Source organism: Pteronotus mesoamericanus, unplaced genomic scaffold (genome assembly GCF_021234165.1).
Source record: "Pteronotus mesoamericanus isolate MK-2021 breed Mesoamerican mustached bat unplaced genomic scaffold, CSHL_Meso_final scaffold_36, whole genome shotgun sequence".
Lineage (NCBI taxonomy): Eukaryota > Metazoa > Chordata > Mammalia > Chiroptera > Mormoopidae > Pteronotus > Pteronotus mesoamericanus.
Genome location: NW_026555313.1, coordinates 7,812,239 through 7,838,072, shown reverse-complemented (window position 1 = coordinate 7,838,072; position 25,834 = coordinate 7,812,239). Strand labels below are relative to the sequence as shown.

The window sequence follows — 25,834 nt, the reverse complement described above, 5'->3', positions numbered from 1 at the left end:
TTTTTCACTTCATATAATATAGAGTATACATAATTCATTTTTACTACCTAAAGAGATTTCTCCAATCCATATAGTACTAATTTGTGAACTGTGTTTTGTTTTTACTAGTCTTTCATGAATAAAGTGGTTTAAAAATTAAAAGGACATTGAAGTCTAAGAGTTTTATTTACATATGAAAATACGAACTATTCTGGATTATATTCAGTACAATTTTTTGTAAAATGTATGTTATATTTTAAGTTTCTGGGAACTGCTGATTCTTATATAGTATATATTCACAGAAGATATCTTCTCTAATAGAAGATACAGTTTTAATTTATTAAGATATGAAGACCTTTTTACCAACTATTAATGTTAACAAATTTATTGTAGATTTCTGGAACTGTAATATTTTTTACAATGTCTAAGCATTGTAAAATGCTACTTTTAGAAATGACTGGAAAACCATGGGTCCCTGTATTTATTAAACTGAATCGCCTGGCAGTAAAATTCAATTAAGGCTCTTGGCATTGGTGAGAGTTTTTCCTACTCAGGCTAGACCTACACTGCATCTGTGATTTCATCTAATGTGATAATCACCACCTTATATATAAATTTTATCTTCAATTCCAACTGCACCCACATTAAAGCCTGTACATTCTAAAGATCCTTCACCCTTCTTGACACATGTACCTGGACAAAAACTATAAACCTTATAGGTGGAAAGGTCACATATATACAGTGTGCAGTTTATTGGGAGAGTTTTAATTTGTGTTGCATGGAAAAACTGTCCAAATTCTGCGACAAGTTCAGACCACTGATCAGTAGTAGCGTTGTATTTAAAAAAGCAATCAAGTGATGGGTTAAAGGCATCTGTAATCTCTACCTCGGATCCGAGAACATAAATGACATTTTGGCACGCACTTGCTTCGGGGTAGTATATGCCCCTGGGTAACGGGCTAACAGACGTCCGTTCTTTGGAAAGAGGGTTGTAAGATTCAACATCTAAGAGACTTTTAATGTCCTGAGATCCTGTAGTCTTTCCACCTATGACAAATAACTGATTAAGAGCCATAACTGATGTACGCATGGTTCTTGGTGTTTTCATGGTTGATACCAGGAAGAAATCATTTTTAACTGGACAGTGGCACCAGGTTTGATCAGTGGCATCATGATGTGACTCTGCAATATGAAGCCGAACTGTTCTACAACATGACCCTTTGCAGCTACGTGTCAAGAATATTTTTTTTCTCCATACCTCGACAGACTAGATCCTGGCAAATCAATCAGGTGTGATTGTGGCAGTTTTTTCCACAAATCAGTTTTAGTATTATAGCAATTTGTATGTTGATTTTCTTCATTTTTCCTCAGTTTTGTGAAAAACATGTTTTTTCAGTTGTGAATGGCCAAGCATCAGGGAAAAGTCCACCAGAGACTTGCACACACTTAACTGCATCCAAGACTATGTTAAAGCAGTTCGTGCTTTTGAGTAAACACTCTTCATTGATCAGTCTTGAAGTGTCTCCTCAGGTAATTGATATAATCTCACTTTTTAAATCAAATATGGTAGATGCTCCACACTAGGACTAAGATAGTTTACTGCTTTGTACAGTAACCATGAGCCACATATAGCTATTTAATCTTATATTACTTAAATAAATTTAAGTGATCAGTAATGATACATAGTGTGATGACTGCTTTTATGTGTCAACTTCACTGAGCCACAGGGTACCCATATAAAGGGTGGAAAAAAGTAGGTTTACAGTTGTTTGTATGGAAAATAATATAATAATAATAATACAAGAATAAACTGTGTTTCCTGTACTTGCAACTATAAACCTACTTTTGCCCCACCCATATTTGGCTAAATGTTATTTGTAGGTTTGTCTGTGAGGGTGTTTCTGGATGAGATTAACATTTGAACCAGCACACTGAGTAAAGAAGATTACCCTCCTTAATGTGAGTGGGATTCATCTAATCTACTGAAGGCCTGAAGAAAACAAAAGGCTAAGAAATGATTCTTTCTCTCTGCCTGATTGTCGTTGAGTGGGACATCAGGTTTCTTCTACTTTAAACTAAGACTACAACTACAACCTTACTATCAGCTATCCTGTGTTTCTCAGCTTTCTAACTGCAGATTTTGGGACTTCTCAGTCTCCATATATGCATAAGACTACTCCTTACAGTAAATCAATCTATCACTCCATCCATCCAGTCAGCCAGCCATCTCTCCAATTAGTTTGTTTCTCTGGAGAACCCCCAACTAATGCATGTGGCTAATGCCTACTGCAGTTTAGGGCACAAGTACAGCAAGTTCCACTCGATAGCTGATGTACTATAATATAAACAGTATGCCTGTATAGGAGTGTCTATGTGTATATGTGTGCATGCATAACAGGATGTAATCAGCAGGATTATTGGGAAAATAAGTTACCTGCAGTAACTTTGCGAGCATTGTTCTGAGTAGCTGTAAGTAAGGAGAAATGTTAAGAATAACAGTGGGTGTCATGGAAGGAAAGTGATAATGAGAGACTTGGGGGTTGTTCTAAAGTGGGTGTTATTACTTGTCTATTTCTCATGTCTAGCATTGGAACGATCTGTTACAGCAAAGTAGGACCTTCGCTCCATGGCCCATCTCAGAATGTAACTATAATTTAAAATTTCAATTAAGCTGCATTTTTTTCATGGCTGTGGCCAATTTTCTATTTCCTTAGAGTGTATAAATAAAACCCTGCGTTTTTACCCCTTTATCTAGCTTTTTTTTTTTTTTTTTTTTTTTTTTTTTTTACAGCTTTGAGAAGTGTTCTTTAGGGCAGAAATGATGGCTTGGTACCAGCATGAAAATCTATAGGTGCATGTACCAATCCTGTCTGAAGAGAGATTGCACTGAAATGAGGGGGGAAGTCCTCTCCTTTTTCATGCTCCCCCTTCTCAGAAGAAGCAGCACAGCCCCTTCCCCTTGATCTCTTTGTTCTGCTTTACCTCTATAGCTTTATAAAAACTGCTGCTTGCACTGTTAAGATCTTGGTTTTTTTTCCTTAAGGACATAAGTTCTCCATCTTCTTGCTGGCAATTTGAATAAAACTCTTTCCATTTTCACCAGCACCTGCCTCATAAGTGTGATTTTCATCGCTGCAGGCAGCTGAACCTGGGTTTGATTGCCAGAGAACCATAGAATTGGTTGGGAGACTTGGTTTCCACTCCCACCCAAGTCAGCAAAAGAATTCCACCTTGCCAGGGTGTAATGAGGTGCCTCAATTCTCCTCCAATTCTCCTGCTGGAGTAATGTCAGAGAAGGCTGAGTGGAGAGCCAGGACATTAATCTCTACAGAGTGGTAACAGTGTCCAACAATCACCTCCCCCTCATCATAAGTTGAAACCATGTGGCACATGGGGAGCCTGGACTTCTGCTCCCAGCTGGCACTAATGTGGGATTCCTCCGTCTCCTTGCTGGGGTCAAGTCAAAGGCCTAGTGTACAGTCAACAATTTCACTATCCCTTAGCAGCAACAAGCCACCCTCGCACAATGTAAGTGGTGACCACACGAGGAGTAGTAAGAGTGGTATCAGAAGATATAGAGAGGGAAGCCCGAACTCCCAATTCTGCACAGCAGTAACAAGGAGCCCCTCCTATCACAGATGACATCATAGGTGAGGGAGAAAATCTAGACTTCCACCCCAACCTGGAATTAATGAAGTGGTGACTTTAATTAAAGCAGTCACAGAAAACACCTGTTAAAATGCAAAATTTAAGTTCTAGAGTCTTACAACATAATATTCTATATATCCAAGAACCAGAAATATATCAAAGTTAATAAGAAAAAGTAATCAACAGATACCAACACTGAGATAACACAGATATTAGAATTATCTGCCAATAATTTTAAAACAATCATTATAGAAATGCTTCAATGAACATTTTTAAACAGAAGGCAAATGAAAAAATAGAAAATCTAAGTAAAGAAAGAGAATATATAAAGAAGAACCAAATGTAAACTTTAGAACAAATACAATAACCAAATATAATAAAGGGGGGAGGGGAAGAATCACTGAACTTGAAGAAAAACCAGAAACTGCACAATCTGAACATTGCGTGACAAAGTGAAAAAACAGACTAGAAATAGAAAAATCAGACTGAAAAACAAATTAACAACTTGAAGAACATGTGGGACTATAATAAAAAAAAGATAATACCCATGTCATCAAAGTGCCACAGGAGGAGAAAAAGAAAGTAGGACTAAAAAAGTACTTGAAGAAATAATGACTGAAAATACCCCAAATCTGGCAAAAGACATATACCTACAGCTTCAGGAATCTGAGTAATGCCCAAACAAGATAAATCTAAAGAAACCTATGCCAAGGAACACTACAGTCAAACTTTTAAAAACTAAAGATAACCCCCCAAATCTTGCAAGCAGTGTGAGAGAAACTCCTCACCTATAAGGGAAAATCCATTTGAATGACTGTGAATTTATCATGAAAAAAATACAGAGGTCTTAAGGAAGTGGCATAATATTTTTTAAAGTGCTGAAAAATAAGAATTGCCAATCCAGAGTTCTATAACCATCACAAATATCATTTGGGACTGTAAGAGAAATCAAGAAATTATAAAGTGAGGGAAAAAATAAGAGAATTTCTATGAGCACACTAATTCTAAAAAGGTGGATAAGAAGGTTCTTTAACCAGCAGTTTAATGATAAAAAGAATCTTGTAATAACAAGAGGGAAAATATAGAGTAAGATCAATAATATGATTAAATACAATTGAATTTGTATCTCTCCTTCCTTTTTCTAAATTATGTTTGATGGTTGAAGGAAAAATTATAGCACTGCCTAATGTACATATCAATGCATATAAAGAAATTATTTAAAACAACTATATAGTGTGTACATGAGGGAGAATAAAGGGAAGTAAAAGAGCATAAAGTTTCTACACTTTATTCAAATTGGTAAAATGTTTACAACTAGTACTGTAAAAATATATGTTACATATACACACATATTATATATTTATATGAATGATTTAATGCCTAAAACAACTACTAAAATGTTTATACATAAAAGTACACTCATAGTCACTATAGTTAGATCAAAATGGAATTCTAAAAATGGTTCATATAACCCATAGGAAACCAGAAAAAGAAAAAAATAGAAATTAAAACAAGAGAGACTAAACAGAAAACAACCAAAAAGCACTCTTAAGTATAACAAATTGGTAATTGCAATACATGTAAATTAATAAGTGTTAATGGTCTATATACATTAATTAAACAGCAAAGATTAGCAGAGTAGATTTAAAAAATAAAGACTCAACTTTAATTCCCTCAGGCAACTCACTTCAAATGGAATGATATAAGTAGGCTAAAAGTAAAAGGATGGAAAAAGAGACTGCAAGCATTAATTAAAAGAAAACAGGTATGGCTATATTAATGTCACATTGAGTAGACATCAGCAAGGAAAATTATCAGAGACAGAGAGAAATGTTACATCACATCAGTCTACCAAGAAGCAAACCTAAATGTGTAAGTACTAAACAAAAGAGCTGCAAAATATGTGAAGCAAAAACTGACAGAATTGAAAAACATACACATATACCATTATAGCTGGAAACATTAATACCTCTCTCTCTAAAAATTTTTAAAATATATTTTATTGATTATGCTATTGCAGTTGTCCAAATTTTTCCACCTTTGCCCCACTCCACTTGGTACCCCCATTCTCTCCAGCAGTCCCCTCCCATAGTTCACGTCCATGGGTCAGGCACATAAGTTTTTCGGCAACTTCAATTCCTATACCTTTCTTAACATCCCTCTGTCTGTTTTGCACCTACCAATTTGTACTCCTTAATCCCTGCACCTTTTCCTCTCTTCTCCCCCTTCCCCCTCCAAGCTGATAACCCTTCAAATGATCTCCATATTTTTGATTCTGTTCTTGTTCTGCTTGTTTTCTTAGATTGTTTTTTAGATTCAGTTGTTGATAGTTGTGCATTTGTTGCCATTTTAATGTTCATAGTTTTGATCTCCTTTTTCTTTTATAGTTCCCTTTACCATTTCATACAATAATGGCTTGGTGATGATGAACTCCTTTAGTTTTACCATGTTGGGGAAGCACTTTATCTGCTCTTTAATTCTAAATAATAGCTTTGCCGGATAGGGTAATTTAAGCTGCAGGTCCTTGCTTTTCATCACTTTGAATACTTTTTGCCAGTTCCTTCCAGCCTGTAAAGTATCTTTGAAGAAATCAACTGAACAGTCTTATGGGAATTTCTTTGTAGATAACTCTCTGCTATTCTCTTGCTACTTTTAAGATTGTCTCTTTATCTTTAAGCTTTGGAATTTTAATTATGATGTGTCTTGATGTGGCACTCTTGGGTCCAAATTGTTTGGGGCTCTCTGTGCTTCCTGGACTTGCATGTCTATTTCCTTCACCAAATTAGGGAAGTTTTCTTTCATTATTTTTTAGAATAAGTTTTCAATTTCTTGTTCTTTCTCTTCTCCCTCTGGCACATCTATGATTCAGATGTTGGTATGTTTGGAGATGTCCCAGAGGCTCCTTATTCTATTCTTGTGTTGTTGTTTTGTTTTGTTTTTTAATTCTTTTTCTTCTTGCTGTTCTGATTGAATGCTTTTATCTTCTTATGTTCCAAATTGTTAATTTGAATCTCGGCTTCATCCCCTCCACTGTTGGTTCCCCGTGAATTTTTCCACAGTGTTTTGAACTTTGTATCTGATAGGTTGCTTATCTCCATTTCATTTAGTTCTTTTTCTGGAGTTTTGTTCTGTTCTTTCATTTGGGCCATATTTCTTTGTTTCCTCAATTTGACAGGCTCCTTGTGCTTGTGTCTGTGTATCAGGCAGAGGTGGTTTGATTCCCTGTGTTAGTAACATGGCCTGTTGTAGAAAAGGCACTTGTAAATTGTGTGAGGTGCAGCCCAAGGTAGTCCCCAGGGTGGGGCAACCCATTTTACAGCTCTGTGGCTCTGCTGGGGGGTGGGTTCATAGAGGAGACAGTGATGCTGCTTGGCCTCTAGAGATAGCCTGAGAGGAAACTGTCTCTCCAGGACTTACTGTCTCCCTGTCTCCCTGTATACCACCTGTGCCCTTCCAGGTGTTGCCCTGGTGTGCTGAATCCCAGAGGGGGTGGGTCTGCGTGAGTCCTAAGTCCATTGGGGGCCACTAGATTTTGCAGACAGAAGTTATGGAGACTTATCTTCTTGTCACTGGAACCCTGGGCTGGGTGGTCTGGTCTGGGGCTAGGATTGCTCGCTCCCGAGTTATCCCTCCCAACTTTTATCCACCTCGTGTGAATGTGAGACTGCCCATTCTGCTGCCCCTCCTCACCTCTCTGCGCCTCCACATCTCTGCCCCTCTTACCCATCCAGATGAACATGGCTTCTTAAATCATTGTGTAGGGTAAGTGGAGTCAGTCTGGCTCTCTCACTCAGGTGTCTGGGTCACTAAGGGAAGTAGTTTCTCACAACCTTGAAGAGGTCTAATAAAGCAATATTCTCACAGCCTTAAGATCGTGTCTCACATCCTTGAGTCTGGGTCTGATAAATCGTTCCCATAACATGAAGTGGGCTTGCATGTGCAGTTCATGCTATGTTACCTAACCATTTGGCCTGTAGCCTGCTTTGTTCCTTCTAGAACTTAAGAAGGTACAGGCTTCTTAGTGTATGTGCAGACATAGACATGGGTTTGTGGCCTGCATGTCTCCCTCAAATAAAGGCATATCAAGGCATCCACACGGCTCTGCACATTTTCTTTCATCTACTTGAGTCTCAATTGGACCTTCCTGGCCTAGATAGGCTGCAACACAATTGGCATAGTGGGCAGGATTCTCGCCACAGTACGGAAATGGAGTCCCTGGGCTCTTCGGAGGGCAGTCTTGAGGGATGGCCCGCCACGGGGACGTGGCAACTCAGTGGCAAGCCTCCTGGCATTATCGGCCCTACCCAGGGAGTTGCCTGATGTCAGTGGTGCACCTTACGCCGTGGAGAAAGCCCTATGGAGGTTGGGGAGACCCTGGAGCAGGCCAGCACCCGTGCAGCTGTGTGGGCCGTAGGGTGAGTATTTCTTTTAGCCTTGCAAGCTGAGATGGAGGCCATGCTTTGCGATGCAGTGAAACTACGGGAGCTCCAAGGACAAGAGGAATCCCTGGAAGCCAGAATCAGTGCCCTGGAAGAAGGCCTGCATGCAGCGGAACAGTGATGCGACTCTCCAACTCCTGTCACTGCTGACGAGTCTGAGTCAGAGGAAGGTGACCTCGATGTGGAACCGAGTTCCCAGAAGCCTGCCCCATGGTGGTACAGAAGATGAAGTCACAATAGCCTATGGCACCTGGCGGTCAGCCAGCTGGTCCCCTGCAGATGACAGAGCATAACACGTATAGGCTCTATACACAGGCCGAGTTGGTTGATCTTTGAATTGCCAGCGACCCGGGGAACCCTTAGCTGCATAGCTCCTGCGCCTGTGGGACCTGGGGGTGGATAGTGTCATGTGTACTGATACAGAGGTGGAAAATTTAGCTTCCATCATGACACACCCTTCCCTGTGCTAGCGGCTGAAGAATAGCTAGAGACATGGTGGGGAACAGGGCTCACATACTTTGATGGAGTGGGTAATGGCGGCTATCCATACTGTCTGGGAAAATGCGGGTGACCTGCTGGACACAGTGAGCAACTGGCAGTCCATTAGGGACTTAGTGCAAATCCTGTGGGAGTTGGGCATGTGCCAGGCCATGTTCAATCCCAATACACAGGGCCCTGATGCTGACTTTTTCACAGCTGGAATGTGGGATCTTGTGCTCCAGCATGTTCCCCCTGCCTCCTTTGGCTCTCTGATGTCAATTCTCATGCCTTGTATCAGCCGACTTGTAGATGACATCATGACAATGGTTGCCAGTCTGGGAGAGGCAGAGTCTTGTCACCAACAAAAAGGAGTTCGTCTGGTTTCTCAGAGTCCTATTGCTCCTCAGTTGAACAGTGCCCCTGTGCGAGTGACCGGAACACAAGTGCGGTCAGATCTTATAGGGGCTGGAGTCAATGGCACTAAGATCCCTGAGTGTATCCTGGGTATTGATATACTCCAGGGTCTGTGGCTACACGAGACTCTAGGAGAGTTTCACTTGCCAGTGCCAGAGGTAAAACCCATTTTGCAGGGACACGCTAATCATCCCCACCCCCTGCTGTACAATTGCCACCTCTATGACAGGTGACTGTGGTGAAACAATACCGGTTGCCCAGGGGACATGAAGAGATTACTGCCACTGTGCAGGGCTGCTCACAGTCCTTTTAACTCCCCCGTGTGGCCAGTAAAAAAGGCACATGGAAAGTGACAGTTGATTACCGAGAGCTCAATAAGGTCATCCCCCCACTGCATGCAGTGGTCTCTTCTGTGCTGGACTTGGTGCACGGACTAACTAATGAGCTGGGAACCTACCACTTTGTAGCTGATTTAGCAAATGCCTTTTTCTCCATTGCTCTTGCTTGGAGAGTCAAGGTAAGTTTACCTTGGTCTGGGAAGGCCGACAGTGGACCTTTACAGTGCCCCCTCAAGGGCACCTGCACAGCCCAACCATCTGTCATGGGCTTGTGGCAGAAGACGTGGTTAAGTGGCTGTGACCTTCAGAAGTATATCTGTTCCATTACATTGAGGATATTTTGCTAACCAGTGATTTTCTTGCAGAACTAGAGAAAGCAGTGCCGCAAGTACTGTTCCATCTGAAGTCCGGTGGCTGGGCAGTCAACGAAACCAAGCTGCAAGGGCCTGGATTATCTGTCAAATTCTTGGGGTTGTCTCGTTGGGTAAGACAAAAGTCATCCCTGATGCAGTGATAGCCAAAATTCAGGTGTACCCGACCTCTACCACTGTGAAACAACTCCAGACATGTTTGGGCCTGTTGGGGTGCTGGAGAGCTATCATGCCCCATCTGGTCCAGGTAATCCATCCGTTGCATGCTCTGGTGAAGAAGGGGGCAAACTTGGACTGGACCCCAACCTCAGAACAAGCGTTCCAAGGAAGAAAGCACATCATTAAGTGTGCTCAGGCCTTACATGCTCTGGATCCTGCTAGACCCTGTGAGCTAGATGTGCATGTGACACAGAAAGGCTTTGGATGGGGTTTGTGGCAGCGATTGGAAAGACTACATCAACCCTTGGGTTTCTGGTCCCAACTAAGGAAGGGAGCAGGGGTACGGTACTCCTTGATTGCAAAGCAGCTGGCTGTGGTCTATGCTGCCCTGTTGGCCATGGAGGCTGTAACAGGAACTGCCCCATGGCAGTCAGGACCATGTGTCCCATTGCAGGGTGGGTCCGGGACTGGGTGACCAAGCCTCGTAGTGGGATGGCTCAGATGCCCATGTTGGCTAAGTGGGAGGCTTATCTGCCACAAAGAAGTACTCTGTCCAGTAGCCCCTTATGCGCTGAGCTACAGTAAGTGCTAGGTCCTGTCACTTCCATAGATGAAAAATCTACTCTTCCTGTTCTTTAAGAAGAAATGGAGCTAGTTCCTTCCACGAGGAGCAGGAACCTATTTCCTCAGATGCTTGATATACTGATGGGTTGAGTAGGGGTCAGCCTGCCATGTGGACAATAGCCGTAGACATTCAGTCAGACAGACATGATCTGGTTTGACACTGGTGTGGGACAGAGCAGCCTGTGGGCAGAACTCTGAGCTGCGTGGCTCATGGCTACTCATGAGACACCATCCCTAACTATTTGGACAGATACTTGGGCAGTATACAGGGAGGGGGCTAACGCTATGGATTTCTACATGGCATGCAAATAAATGGATGGATATGCACAGGCCATTGTGGGGACAGGCTTTGTTGCAAGACTTATAGGAGTTAGGCCACCATAAACAAATCACTGTATATCATGTTACTGGACATGCACCTCTTCCTTCCTTCCCCTGGGAATGATGGGGCTGGCACTCTAGCCAAGGTGCAGTGACTGGAAACAACACCTGCCAGTCTCTCAGGAAAGGAAGTAGCTCAGTGGCTACAACTTTGCCTCTTACATGCTGGACAAAAGACTATGTAGTCCACTGTTAAAATTTGGGGCTATTTGTCACCTTAGCAGAGGTACAAAAAGCTTGCAAGACCCATGTTTTCTGCTCAGCGGAACATCCCCAGAGGCCTGTGAGAAGCACCGCTCAGGTGGTGGGGGGATGGGTACCAGTGACCTGGTGGCAGGTGGATGTCATAGGGCCCCTGCCCAGTTCAGAGGGATATAAGTATGCTATTACAGGTGTGAACACAGCCACGGGACTCTTAGCTACTTATCCTGCGTGACACTCAGATCAGAAAGCAGTAGCAGCTGCCCTTGAGAGGTTATGTGCTGCTTATGGGAGATCCTTCATCATTGAAAGTGATCAGGGGACGCATTTTACTGGAGCCTTGGTACAGCAATGGGCTCGAGACCTGCAGATTGACTGGAAATTCCATTTGGCCTATCATCCTCAAGCTGCTGGGATGATTGAATGGTATAATGTCTCTTAAAGCAAGGCCTGAGAGCTACAGCTGCCACCTCTACATAGAAGGGATGGACAAAATGCTTATGGATGTCCTCTGGACACTAAATGAAAGGAGCCAGAGCAGGCGGTGGAAGCGCTTCTCCACTGGACTACAGCTCCTATCCAGCTGTAGGTGCAGACTAAGGATGCTCTGCTGAAAACAGGCATGGGAAAACAGGGAAATATCCTCTTGCCTGTTCCAGAGAACCTGGAGCGAGGGCAAACAGCCACTTGGACCTGGCCTTGGGAAATAAAAACCCCTCACATGCGTTGGGTGGCTTTTGTTGCTCCTTGGGGACAAGGGGTGGAGAGGAACTTGCAAAGTGCCCTGGGTGATTGGGACCTGGCCCCGTCTTAAAGGTGACATATCCAGGGCCAGCAGATGATGAAATGCTGCTTCGTGGCACCTTTGTAATTTCCTCATGGCCCAACATGAGATCTTCCCTGTTACTGCAAGTAGACGCTGAGCCCCTAGTTGAGACACGGAAGGTCTGGTATACACGCCCAGGAAGACCTCCTCTGCCAGCCACTGTCTTGTCAGCTGACCAGAAGCTTGCTTGTATATTACCTGATGGTCGTGACTTACCCTTACAGGTGCCTATAACTGCTCTGTTTTTCTGCCCCTAGGGTGCAAAGTAACACCTTAGTGGATTGGGTTCATACTTATGCCTCAGTGGCTAATCAATCAGTGTGCTGGGTCTGCACGGAAATTCCACTGAGCACCTCTTCTGGGCTTCCATGGCGTATTGCTCCTTCTTCCATTGCAAACTGGACTTGGCTCCAGAACCAGTGGAACAGCAGACATCCATTGTGGAGTGCCACCTGGACTGACATTTTGCTGGGGCAGAGCAGCAGCATGACTGGCCCCAGCTTCTAAGTGGCTACTCTGTATGGGATGGTTTGGGCTGGCTCACAGCTGAAGCTATGGAGCTGGCTGGACTAGCTCCCATGTGTTGAGAACCCCAAAGGACAAGCCCAGGTGGGCTGGACTGCGACAGGTCTGTGTCAGACTCTGACTCTGGAACATTTCTGGGACCCAGGGGAGAACGCATGGGCTGCAGTTCTAATGGAGCCCTCTGGGTGTGTGGCTCACATGGTGGCCTTACCTGCCTGGAAACTGGACTGGTCATTGTACATGGGGATGGTCCTATTTGCCAGCTCGAGTTCAGAAGACTCTTGTAAGCTGGCCAACAAATAGGGAAGTGTTTAAAGCGTGACACCAGGTGAAGCATACTCCTGAGTGGTACTATCCATTAGCTATTTTTTTCTCCTCAAGCTGCTTCTATAGTTGCTGAAATTGACATAACTGCTTTGACTTTGCACACTGCTCATGCACTGAATGCAACATGATTCATTAAGTCTGTTAAATGAGGAAATGGATCAATTAAGAAAAGTAGCCTTGCACAATTGTATGGCTTCAGGTATGCTCACTGCATCCCAAGGTGGGGTATGTGCCCTAGTAGGAGCAGAATGCTGTGTATATGTTCCTGATGTTCACCACAACATATGCCAAGCTTTTCAAGCATTAGCCTCTGAGACCCATACCATTGAATGCCTGATAGGTGATCCTTTGCAGGAATGGTTGGCATCCCTAAATACTGAACGGCAGTGAATCCTTGCTGTCTTGGGTGGCAGCACTTTTGTGTTGTCTGTTGCTGTGGCTTATATTGCTGCTGTGGTTTATTGGTACAGGGCTCTGCCCTCCTCGCCAAGGGAACTTTGTGGGAGATATCCTTGCATAGATTTTGTGGTAGGAACTCAGACGCAGTGGATTGTAGGGTAAGTGGAGGCAGTCTGTCTCACTCACCCAGGTGTCTGGGTCACTAAGGGAAAGAGTTTCTCACAACCTTGAAGGGGTCTGATAAAGCAATGTTCTCCCAGCCTTGAATCTGGGTCCGATAAACAGTTCCCATGACAGGAAGTGGGCTCCCATGTGCAGCTCATGCTATGTCACCTAACCATTTGGCCTGTAGCTGGTTTTGTTCCTTCTAGAACTTAAGAAGGCAGGGGCTTTTTAGTGTGTGTGCAAACAAAGACATGGGCTTATGGCCTGCGTGGCTCCCGCGAATAAAGGCATGTCAAGCAGCCCCATGGCTCTGTGTATTTTCTTCTGTCTACCTGAGTCTCGAATAGACCTGTCTGACCTAGATAGGCCTTGGTCGTCGGACTGGGTGAAATTTGGTTTGTAATTTAGTTGTAATTTTCACTGTAGTTGTGCATGGGGGTGAAGTGTGTTTACCTATACTTCCATCTTGGCCAGGAGTTCTCTCTCTCCAACATTAATAGAACAAGAAGACAGTAAGTCAGTAGTGATATAGACCTGAACAACACCATCAACCAACATAATCTAATCAATGATTATAGAACCTCTACCTAACAACAAAATACCCATTATTTTCAAGTGATCATAAAATATATACTGAGTGACCATATTTTTTTATCCTCAACTGAGGATTGTTTATTTGTTATAGAGAGAGATGAAAGGGAAGGAGAGAGGGACAGAGAGAGAGAGAGAGCGTACAAGACAAACACTGATGTGAGAGAGAAATAGTGATCTGTTGTCTCCCATATGCAACCCGATTGGGGGCTAACCCTGCAACCTATGTATGTGCCCTGACTGGGAATCAAACCCACAACCTTTTGGTGTATGGGATCATACGCCAACCATTTGATAAACCTGGCCAGGCTAAGAGTGACCCTATCTTGACCCACAAAACAAACCTCAAATAACTTAAAAGAACTGAAATCACACAGTCTATGTTCTCTGACCACAATGGAATCAAAATAGAAATCAATAAGAACAAGATGAGATAAAAATGTCCATAATAGGAAACTAAATAACACACATCTAAATAATCTATGAGTCAGAGAAAGTCTTTAGGGAAATAAAAAAAATACATTAAACTGAATACAAGTGGAAATACAACATATCAAAATGAGTGTGATGTAGCTAAAACAACACAGAAAAATTCATAGCACTAAGCACTTACATTAGAAAAGAATAAAGGTATCAAATCAGTAATCTAAGCTCCTACCTCAAGAAACTAGAAGAAAAAAACAACAAATTAAACTCAGTGCAGGCAGAAGGAAATGATGAGCAGAAATCTATGAAATTGAAAACAGAAAACTGCATAGAAAATAAATGAAACAAAGAGCTTATACTTTGAATTGTTTAGTAGATAAATCTTGAGCTAGATTGACAAAGACTGAAAGAGAGAAGATACACCTTACCAATTTCAGTAACGAGACTTCAAAAGGATAAGGGAATACTATAAACAATGCTACACATAATAATTTGATAGTATAGGTGAAATATACTAATTCCTCAAAACACACATATTATCACAATTCGCTCAAGATAAAATATAAAATTTGAACAACACTCTTAACTATTAAGGAAATTAAATTAATCAAAAGTTTAAAGAAGAATTAATACCAAATCTATATAGTGTCTCCCAGAATACAGAATAGATGGAAATACTTCCCAACTAATTTCATGAAGTCAGCATTATTGTGGTACCCCAAAGACAGAGAATACAATAAAATTCCTCAAACTCCAGAACAATATCCCTCACAATATAGGTATAACATTTTTTAATTAGCAAAAATAATTAAGGAATATATAAAAGGAATTATATACTATGACCAAGAAGGTTTATCTGTGGATGTAAATGTGTTTTAATATTTGAATATCAACCAATGTTATCCACCACTGAAGCAAGCTATAAAAGAAAAATTACATAATCATATCAACTGACAGTATTGTCATGTACAATTTAATAATGATACATTCAGAGAAACAAGTTACTAGGTGATTTTGTCATTGTGAAAACATCATAGCATGTACTTAAATAAACCTAAACGATATAGCCTACTACACACCTAGGCTATATGGTATACTATTGTCATGTACACAGTCTGTTGCTGACTGACATGTCATTATGTGGTGTATGACTATCAAAGCATTTAAAACTACAATACAATGACTGGCCTGAAGAATTCATTGGAGAACTCAAACATCACACTCAATCAAGCAGAAGAAAGAAACAGTGACTAAAAAGAGGAGCTCAAAGGAAAATAAAGAACGAAAATGAGTGAATAAAGCCTACAGGACTCATAGGACACCATCAAAAGAACAATATATGCATTATCAGACTACCAGGAGGAACAGAGAGAAGAAGGTACAGAAAGTATTTTTAAAACAATAATGGCTGGACTTTCCATGCCTGGGGAGAGAAATTGATGTCCAAAGTCATGAGGCTCAAAGGATCCCAAGTAGGTTTAATCCAGAAAGGGCTACACAGACACATATTACTGAGGTATAATGACATTGTCAAAAGTCAAAGACAGAATGCAGCAGAAGAGCAAAACATCAGATACATTCAACCCCATAAATAAATAAATACTTATTTATTTAAATATTTAAATTGATATATTTAAAATATTGAAAGGAGAAAACTTTATATATTTTAATATATTGATATATCTAAAATACTGAACGGAGAAAAAAATGATCAGCCAAGAATACTATACCTGGCAAAGTTATCTTTCAGAAACAATAACAGATAAAATTTTCCCCCAAAAAAACAAAAGCAGAGGGAGTTCATTACCGCTACACCTGCCTAACAAGAAGTACTAGAGTAAGTTCTTCAAGCAGAAATAGGATGCTAATTAACACCATGAAAACATATGAATATAAGAGTAACACTAACTGGCATGGGTAAATATAGAATCAAAGTCAGATTCTCTAGTACTGTAATGGCGATACATAATTTAATGACAACTCTAGTTTAAAAGTTAAGCAGCAAATATATTAATAACCATAAATATGATAATTTCTTATTGAATACATAATATAAAATTTATATCATTTGAAACATCAATAACCTAAAATATGGGGGTGGGTGTTGCGTTGCATGGCAGGGAGTGGGGGGTTGCGGGGCAGGCGGGGGTTGGGTGGAGCGCCACTCCTCCCAGGCAGGAACTAACTGCTGCGTTGGGGGGCGTTGGGAGGGTTGGGGGGGGTTGGGGGGGATGGAACACATCGCAGCGGGCGCGGTGCTCCCCGGATCTGAGGGCTACCATTGGAGGCCAGCTGGGAAGGGAGTCGGGCTCTGAATCCCACAGAGCCCATCCAGGGGTTGTCGCGGATGAGGGGGATAAACACGAGTCGTCGGAAACACTTCTCTGTTTGCGGAGAGAGGGGACATGGCACATCCCTCTAGTGGGGAAGGCCCGAGTCCCTTTGTTAAAAGGCTTTTATTGAAAAGGTTATCAGTGGGCCTAGGTTAACAGGAATGCACAGGTTATCTCATTACATCAGTACGTTAATATGCACAGAGAATGGGCGATGTTTTGAAGAAAACAAATGGCAGGAACACACCGATTTACAAGGGTCCAAGAGGAGACTAGTAAACAGGAGAGACGACTAAACATGAGAGCGAGGTAAACAAGAGCGCCCAAGGGTATAGGATTAGGGTCTGTGAATAATGTAAATTTCCTTTCCAGCATGAGCTGGCTAGAACTTTTGACAGAAGAACAAAGCACACTTTAAAGAATTTACCTGTAGGCCTGATTTCCCCAGGAACTGCCAGATCTGGTTCAGAACTAATTCGTGGTACTGTTTCAAGCCTGAGCCGGGCAGAGGGAGGGAGCTGCCAAGAGACCAGGAGACTTTTTTCTGGTAGAATGTGGGCTCCAGCCATGTTGAAGATGAGCCGAGGGGTGCGGGCCTTTTTGCCCTTTCTCCGTGTCCCCCAGTTTCTTGTCTGTTGCCAATATTTGATTGACATCTGTCTTAGGTTGTATACCCCAGCTTGAGCTAACTTACCCATTCTTTGATAACTGATCATCACATGGCAAAGCAGAGAGGCAGGAGCTACGCCCCTGCCAGGGAGGACAGGTCATGTCTCCTCAGGAGCCTGTTTCTCCAAGGCCTCTCTGATTATTTCCCTCCAGCCTGTCGGGGGGTGGGGGAGGGTTGCAGTTCCTGAAATCAGACAAGGTGTTTCCCAACAGGTGGGAACAAAAATGTCCAGTTTATATATGTTATCAAAATGAAGATAGTAGCTTAAAGGGTGTTATATTTTACATAAGCCTCATGGTAACCAATAAGGAAAAACCTGTAGTAATTATACAAAATATTGTTATACAGGAGCCTAACAATATTGCTACAAAAAGTTGTCAAATCACAAAGAAAGATAAAAAACAAGGAACAAAGGATCTACAAAACTGTCAGAACACAACATGGCCATAGCAAGACTTTACCTACCAAAAATTACTTTAAATGTAAATGGATTAAAGTCCCCAATCAAAAGACAGAATGCCTGAATGGATAAAAAAATTCAACAACAAGCTGCAAACATGAGACTCATTTTGGCTACAAAAAACATGCATGGATTGAGAGTAAAGATGTGGGGAAAGATATTTTAAGCAAATAGTAACCAAAAGAAAGTGGAGGTAGCTATACCTATAGCAGAAAAAAGTAAATCTTATGCTAAAACTTGCCAAAAGTGACAAAGAAGGTCATTATATAATGATAATGGGGTCAATTCATCAAGAAGATATTAAAATTATAAATATTCATGTATGCAACATCAGAGCATCATAAGATATAAAGCAAATACTAACAGAACTAACAGGAGATACAAACAGCAATAGAGTAATGATTGGGGACTTTAATACCCAACATTCCACAATGGATAGATCATCCAGACAGAAAGCCAATAAGTAAGCAGATGATTTGAACAACATTATAGACCACAGAGAACTAAGAGCTATTCATAGAACATTCTGTCCAAGAAGAGCAGAATAGTCATTCTTCTCAAGCAGAAACAGAACGTTTTCTAGGATAGAAAATATGTTAGACCACAAAGCAAGTCTGATCAAATTTAATAAGACTAAAACCACACCAACTCTGTTTTATAGCCACAATCATATTAAACTATAAATCAAAAATATCTTGAGCTCTAGCTGGGTGGGTCAGTTGGCTGGAGCATCGTCACATACACCATAAAATTGCAGGTTTGATCCCTGGTCAGGGCATCTACCTAGGTTTCAGGTTCAATCCCTGTTGGGGAGCATACAGGAAGTAACCGATTGATGTTTCTCTCTTACATTGATGTTTCTCCTCCCCCTCCACCTCTCTCTCTCTCTCTCAGAATCAATAAACATATCCTCAAGTGAGGATTTAAAAAAGTAAATGAAGTATAATCCAATTTTTGAAAAAGAATACATACCAAATGTTTACTGTCATTATCCTAGACCATTAAACTATGGGTAATTTTTAAAATTATATTAATTTTTCTATACTTTTCACAATAAATATAATTTTGTAACAAAAAGGCTGATTTTAAGAAAATGAATCAGTCAGAGCTTTAATATGAAAATTCCATCATATCTCCAACACAGTACCTATACTATGTGGCTGCATATTTGTCTGTTTTTCCCTTTGGTAGAATATAGGACGTGCCTTGTTCACAGTCCTTGACATAGTAGTAGAGCCACAGTTCACACCCAACCAGTCAGATTTTAGAGCTTCCACTCTAAACCTGAAATTCTCAAGGACAGGGGCTGTACCTTATTCATGTTTGCATTCCTGGTGTCTACCATGGTACCTAGCACATAAATGCAAAAATAAAAAGTGAAACAAAACTGCATTTTGAATTCTGCTAAAAACTTTAGGAATTTCAAAAATGACTAAGATCTGATCCAAAGAAGTTCATGACCTAGTGGGGCTGGGGAAAATTAGTGGAATACTCCAGTAATGAACTGAAGGGAAAGTAACTGACAATTGGGTATCTTATACTGAAACATTGGTATTAGAATGTTGAGAACTCTCTTTAGAATCTTGTATCTGCAGCATAGACTAGAATCTTCCTGGAACTCATGGTTATATGAAAAACCAAATCAAACTAAACAAATGTTGACCAATAAGGTACTGGAACTCAATCTGGCAGATGTCTAATGGCAATCTTTAAAATCTGGCCCAGGCTTTGTCCTATTTACCAGTTTACCAATCTAGTCATGAACCTAATATGAGGCATACACTTGTACTAGGAGAGGAGATATAAAACATAATGACTGCAATAAAGATGCAGAAGGTGTGCTGGTGGAATCTGTGGATGGCTAACAGAACTAAAGATTAGTTCATATGATAGATGCCAGAGTGAAGAATTAAAAATTATTCTATTATTTGAAACAATGAGCAAAACCAACAAGATGACATTTTCACTATCAGAATTTCCATTTATATTTTTAAAAAATCAATTGCCTAAGAAAATGATAACAATGATTGTTATTTTGAAAGACTCAGGGGTTTTAGCTGGCCTGAATCAAAGGAGGGACTGGTCAAAGCAAGCAGTAACCAGCACTGTTTACACTATATCTGGGCTACTGCATTCAGTTTGGGGAATAATACTTTAAGAGAGCCACTGACAAATCAAAGACCAGAAATGCACAAGAAGAAAGGGTAAAGAACTAGAAACATAGTCAGCTTAACAGTGAATTTGGGAATGTGGTGTGCCTGGAGATCTGAAGAAAGAATATGACAGTAGGTGTGTGTCTATTATTTGTAATGTCTCACACCAGGAATATAACTAAAACTACGGACAGGAGTCAGAAAGAAGCAGACATGAGGTCAGTGTGAGGACGCATTTTCTACTGATATGAACTGTCTCACATATACTACCTGGGAGATGTGAAGTGAAGCATGGAGCAGTAAAACAAGGTTCGATGCCATCTGTGAAGTGTCTAGAGATTACTGTACAAGGTGGGAAGATGAATTCATATGAAACTAAGATCCCTCTCAAATTTAAGATCCTAAGACAATGTGATCTGAGAGAAGATTAAATTATTTTCAAAGTTTAGCGAGGATCATGCTTTGTTCATTTAAAGAAGATCCATCACAGCTAAAACTAAATGTAAAAAAATTAAAACCAGAGTATGGTTAACCGATCCTTTATAAGAACTAAAGAAAGTTTTCTTTAAATTACCTCAGTCCTCTGGTTCATTTCCATAATAGTATCTTAAACACAGTGGCACCCACATGATCATTGACTTGATAGGTTAGTGCATGTATTTAATTATTCAAAGAAGCACTTCTAATTGACATTAATCAGCGGTGTGGATTTTTTTCATGTACTTTCAGCCTTTTGCAGAATAAAAAGCCAAGTATTCATTCTAGCTTTGTAATCTGATTTTTTCTAAGGAAAGTCACCTAATAAAGAGTTCCCCAGCCCTGTCTGCTGTGGCTCAGTGGAGTGAGTGCTAGCCTGCGAACCAAAGGGTCGCTGGTTCAATTCCTAGTCAGGGCACATGCCTGGGTGGCAGGCCAGGTCCCCAGAAGAGGGCGTGCCAGAGGCAACCACACGTCGATGTTTCTCTCCCTCTTTCTCCCTCCCTTCCCCTTTCTCTAAAAATAAATAAATACAATCCTAAAAAAATAAAAAAAGAAAAGATTCCCCAATATTCAATCTGAACAAAATCTAAATCCAGGTCTAACCCTCCTTTTGTATTTACTTTCATTCAGTCCTGAAATGATAAAAATGTAAAAGTGTACACATCGTTCATGATCAAAGAAACATATGGTACAGACCTCGTTTTTTAAGTTCATGGGCTTTCTGCTTCAGCAAAGTATGTATAGCACATGAGCCATGAAGTTTTCTTTCCTCACATTTCAAATTATTCTTTCATTATCTCTTTGGCAACTGCTCTCCTCATTACATATTTTTGTTCTAAGTTCATTTTATTCTAAGAATGCTATAAAATTCTTATTTCAGTCTCTTACAATCTTCTTAATTATTTCTATTAATTTTGCCTTTGAAAGTGTTATCTAAATATTTTTTTAATCAACTCAATGGCAGTTTTATAATCACAGCATTAAAAGTTGCATTTTAAAAGTCAAGCAATAAGAAATCTGATGACTGCAGTACTCTACCTAAGTAATACTAAAACCAGAGATGAAAAAGATAGTTTTTTTTTTTGTTTTTTTTTTTTTTTGCAGTCACATTTTTGTTTTATTGGGCAGATAAAGAGAGGAACCAAGCAAGTTATGTCCAAAAGCTGGGTAAGGCCTGAATACTTCCCAACTATCTGAAAAGATGTTGTACTTGAGGAAAACTCCATGTTCCAAGCTGTTCAACAGGGTGATGTCTCTGTTCATGATGTAGATTCTGTCATTATGGAGCACGCACATCAAGTTGAGATCCAGTCTGGGTGTGTTCTCCTTGAGGTAGAGCCACTGCTGGGTGACAGTGTTATAGGACTGCAGGGTGAGCATGTCCTCACTGGCTGCCCCTCCAGTTGGGCTCCAGTTCATGGAGATGATTCTCTTTTCTTCTCTTTTTGAGGAGAAAAGACTCTCTCTTCTCCCTCTTTTATTCTTTTTCCTGAGGTGGGGTGGTGTGTGTACATGTGTCAAGGGAGAGAGAAAGAGAAAGAAGAGGAAAAACAGGGAGAGAGAAAGAGCAAAGAAGAGCTGGAGTTGGATAATACTAAAACTGTTAAAATGTATTTAGCTAACATTTAATTAATGCAAAGGCACATAAGAGACAGACAGGGTTGAAATTGGAGAGGGAGAAGTAGATCTTTTGGGTTGATCCATGGATTCCAAGGTTGCAATACTCTTAACAGTCCATATTTACAACCTACCATAAGGCTCAGCTGCACACCCACTGCATTTCCGAGTCGGCAAGATTCATTTATGGCACAGTCCCTACTACCTCTCCCCAGTCTCTGGCCTTCCTTTATCTAACCTCTAGGCACTCAGCACCCGCATAGTGAACTCTAGTTTGCCAAAACCTTTTGGTCCTCCCCGCAATTCCCTTCATTCTTGCCCCAAATCAAATCTTACTCCCAGACTGTGCAAGTAGGTAGTTGGCCTGTTTATCTGATAACAATAATCAGATAGATATGTCCTAATTTCTGTTTGAAAGACATATTTAAAGAAGGTGTTTGTTAAGTCTAGTGGGCCTCTACATGCATTTTCTGGTTCTTGAGTAAATAGCTTTCTTCAGAGTTCCAAAGGAACCCCCAGAGCAATTAAAACACATTAATCTATCAGGCAAATATATATGGGAACAGTTTTTTAAAACTGGGGTACATATGTGAGTTCTTCCTGGTCTAGTTAGATGAACCCTAATATACTACTTCCACCAATCTAGAAATATCACCAGTCTTAAAGCCTCCCCCCCACTTCCCTTATAACTTTTGCAAACAATAAACTCACCGTAGAATAAGGGATTGCTTGGGGGAGTGAAGTGTATGGAGGGCTCAAGAGCCAGTAAATATTACATGTACACAAAAAAAAATACAACAAAATAATAAAAATAAAGTGTATACATATACATTATTTCATTTAAAAAGTTAAAACTATAGAAAAGTTGCAAGAATAATACAGTGAACTATCATATACTTTTTACGTAGATTTATCAATTTAACATTTTGTCACATTTACCTCATCTGTCTATCTTTGTTAAACAATTTGACAGTAAGTTGCATATATTGAAACCTTTTATCCTTAAATGTATGTGTATCTCTTAATAACCACAGCACAATTATGAAATTCAAGAGGCTTAACATTTAAATAATACTATTGTCTAGTATAAAATCCATATGTAAATTTCAGCAATTCTCCTGAAAATATTCTTTCATAACACTTTTTTCCCAATCCAGGGTCACACATTGCCTTTAGTGGCATGTCTCTTTAATCCCTTAAATCTAGAACAGTTCCTCAGCCTTTCTTTGTCTTTGATGACACTGAGATTTTTTGAGGGTACAGGCCAGTGGCTAGGTAGCATGTTTTTCAATTTGCATTTTTCCGATTATTCCTCTGTGATTAAATTCAGAGTTTGTATTTTTAACAGGGATACTACATAAGAGATATTGTGTCCTCAGTATCTCATCTCAGGAAGTGCATCATGTCATTTTATCCTGTAACTGGTGACATTAACTTTGATCATTTTGTTAGGGTGATGTCTGTCAGATTTATCCATGATAAAGGTACTATGTTTGTCCTTTTGAAATGAATAAATGAATATGAGAATACTTTGAGACTGTATAAATATCCAGTTCCCCAGCAAACACTCACTTAACCATTTTAACATCTATTGATAAATCTGAGTCAATTACTACTACAATGGTTGCAAAATGGTGAGTTTCCTACTTTCATTTCTTCTGTTAGTTCACATTGCACTGTCAGAAAGAATTGTCATCCTCCCTTTAGATTTAAAATTTTGAGAACTATGCACAGTAGATTCTTTTAAAAATTTATTGTGTTATACTTCATTTCTATCATTCATTCATGATGCTCAAATTGTCCCACATTTAGTAAGTCAAAATATATTCAAGCTAGCTCCTATTTCCTTTTATTCCCAGAAATACTTATGGTTAATTATTAATTTTAGTCTTTTTTAGGGTTATGTGTTTTAATTTTTTTCAATGAACTTACATTCAATATTATTTTGTATTAGTTTCAGGTGTACAGCATATACAATTAGACAATTAGATACTTTACATAGTATATAATTAGGCAGTTAGATACTTTACATAGTATTCCCTCTGATATTTTCAGTACCCAACTGGCAGCATACATAATTACAATATTATTGGCCGTCTTTCCTATGCTGTAATCTATATCTCCCTGTCCTATTTCCTTTCAACATGTCCTCATCATTCTTTGAAAATCTTGCTTTCTTGCACAAGATCTTTCAAAGGCGTTTAATACTTTCCCTTTCGCTGCCTTGGAATCAGTCATTTCTCCAAAGAGTTTGATTCTGTTTGGTGGAGAATGGCACTGAGAACCTAAGATCCGGAGGCACGTAATATACTTCAAAATATTCAAATAACACTCTAACTGTTTCCTTGGGTCACCATATGGAAGACTGTTGTGAAGTGCAGTCCAAACTCTAGCATTGCCTGAGTGACCCTGGCAATTCCTTTCATTCCCTGGAGTTTGATTCCTCATCTGAAAAGAAATTGGGATAAGTACGGAGTTCTTAACTTTGTGGGGGTCACCGACACGTTTGAGAATCTTGTAAAAACTACAGTCCCAACTCCCAGAGACAAGCTCAAGTAAGCAAACATTTGCATACGTTTTAGGGGGGATTGGGGCTCCGAAACCCAGATGAGGTTATAAATCCCTGCATTAAAAGATCTCTAAGTTCTCTTCAACGCTAACGTTCTGTTACGACCATGCTGCTGTCAGGATGATTACTCAGACACCAAATTGTGGAGGAATTTATATGGAAACAAAATGGGAAAAGGATACATAGAAAGAAGCCTGTGAGCCACGCATTGCTCAGCCACAGTTCTCTGTCCTTGCGAAATTTAGGACGTACTGAAGTCACAGGTGAGAGGTTTTGGCTGGAAGGTCCGGGGATGGGCAGAGAACGCAGGAACTGGGGAAGAAGACCGTAGGCCGGGTCCAGGTCGCTTCACGCCCTCCGCTGCACCCACCAGGGCTCGCGATTGGCCTTAGGCTGGGAGGCCGAGAAACTGGACGGGTCGGAGGGTACCCCAGCCCGGGGCGGCGGCCAGGCGGTAGGCAGAGCGGAGAGAGCCGGAGCCCCGAAGAAACGCGCTCTCCAGGCCCGGTCAGTCTTTTCTCCCTGCCTCCTCCAGCCGCCGAAGTCCGCTTTGCTCCGGTCGCTATGGTGACCGGGGGGGCACTCTCGCCCCCGCCCCTTGCGGCGGCCCTGTGACGTAGGCGCACGTCAGCTGCGGCGCGCGCCCGGCTGGGCCCGACAGGGCTGAAGGGACCGAGCGGAGGGAGCTAGTCCAGCAGCAGTAGGCTGAGCTCAGCCGCGCCGCCAGTCCGCCCGCGCTCTGGTCCGCCGAGCTTAGGAGCAGGGCCCAGTAGGGCCCAACATTGTCATGGCGGATAGCCGGAGGCACTTGCAGCGCTGGCGGGTCCCGGTTAGGTTCTTCGACATCGAGGGCACGCTGGGCAAGGGCAACTTCGCGGTGGTGAAGCTGGGGCGGCAACTGATCAACAACGCGGAGGTGCGGCCCGGGGCTCGGCTGGAGCGTCCGAGGCGACGGTTCGGGAGAGAAACTGTTTATCGAAAGGGGCGGATGCAGCGGGAGCATGGGGAGACCAGAGAGGCCGGGTCACTAGGTGAGGCGCGAGGGCCTGGGACTATGAGGACCCAGAAGGTGCAGGGGATCGGTGAGCGCCGAAGGGATCGGGGCCCGGTCACTTGGACCTGAGTGTCGTGAGATTGGAAGCCCGACCGCCGGGACTTTGCCTTCCCTACGCTACCCCGGTGGCCACGCGGAATTTCATCCGGAGCCTTCCACCCTTAACACTACCTGGTCTGCGGCCTCCGCTTGGGAGCCCAAGTTT

At 41.4% G+C, this 25,834-nt stretch overlaps 1 protein-coding gene and 1 pseudogene across 1 annotated transcript in view; one reads left to right on the top strand and one right to left on the bottom strand.

Moving 5' to 3' along the window:
• Nucleotides 1-426: 426 nt before the first annotated feature.
• On the bottom strand, nucleotides 427-7,366 carry LOC129086107 (kelch repeat and BTB domain-containing protein 3-like; annotated as a pseudogene).
• An 18,063-nt stretch (nucleotides 7,367-25,429) lies between these two features.
• The window catches only part of DCUN1D5 (defective in cullin neddylation 1 domain containing 5), a 69,869-nt gene continuing 69,464 nt past the window's right edge, over nucleotides 25,430-25,834 (top strand). Inside the window, exon 1 of the mRNA XM_054592497.1 lies at nucleotides 25,430-25,491. The gene's annotated coding sequence lies outside the window, so the exon portion shown is untranslated. The remainder of the gene's footprint in view (nucleotides 25,492-25,834) is intronic.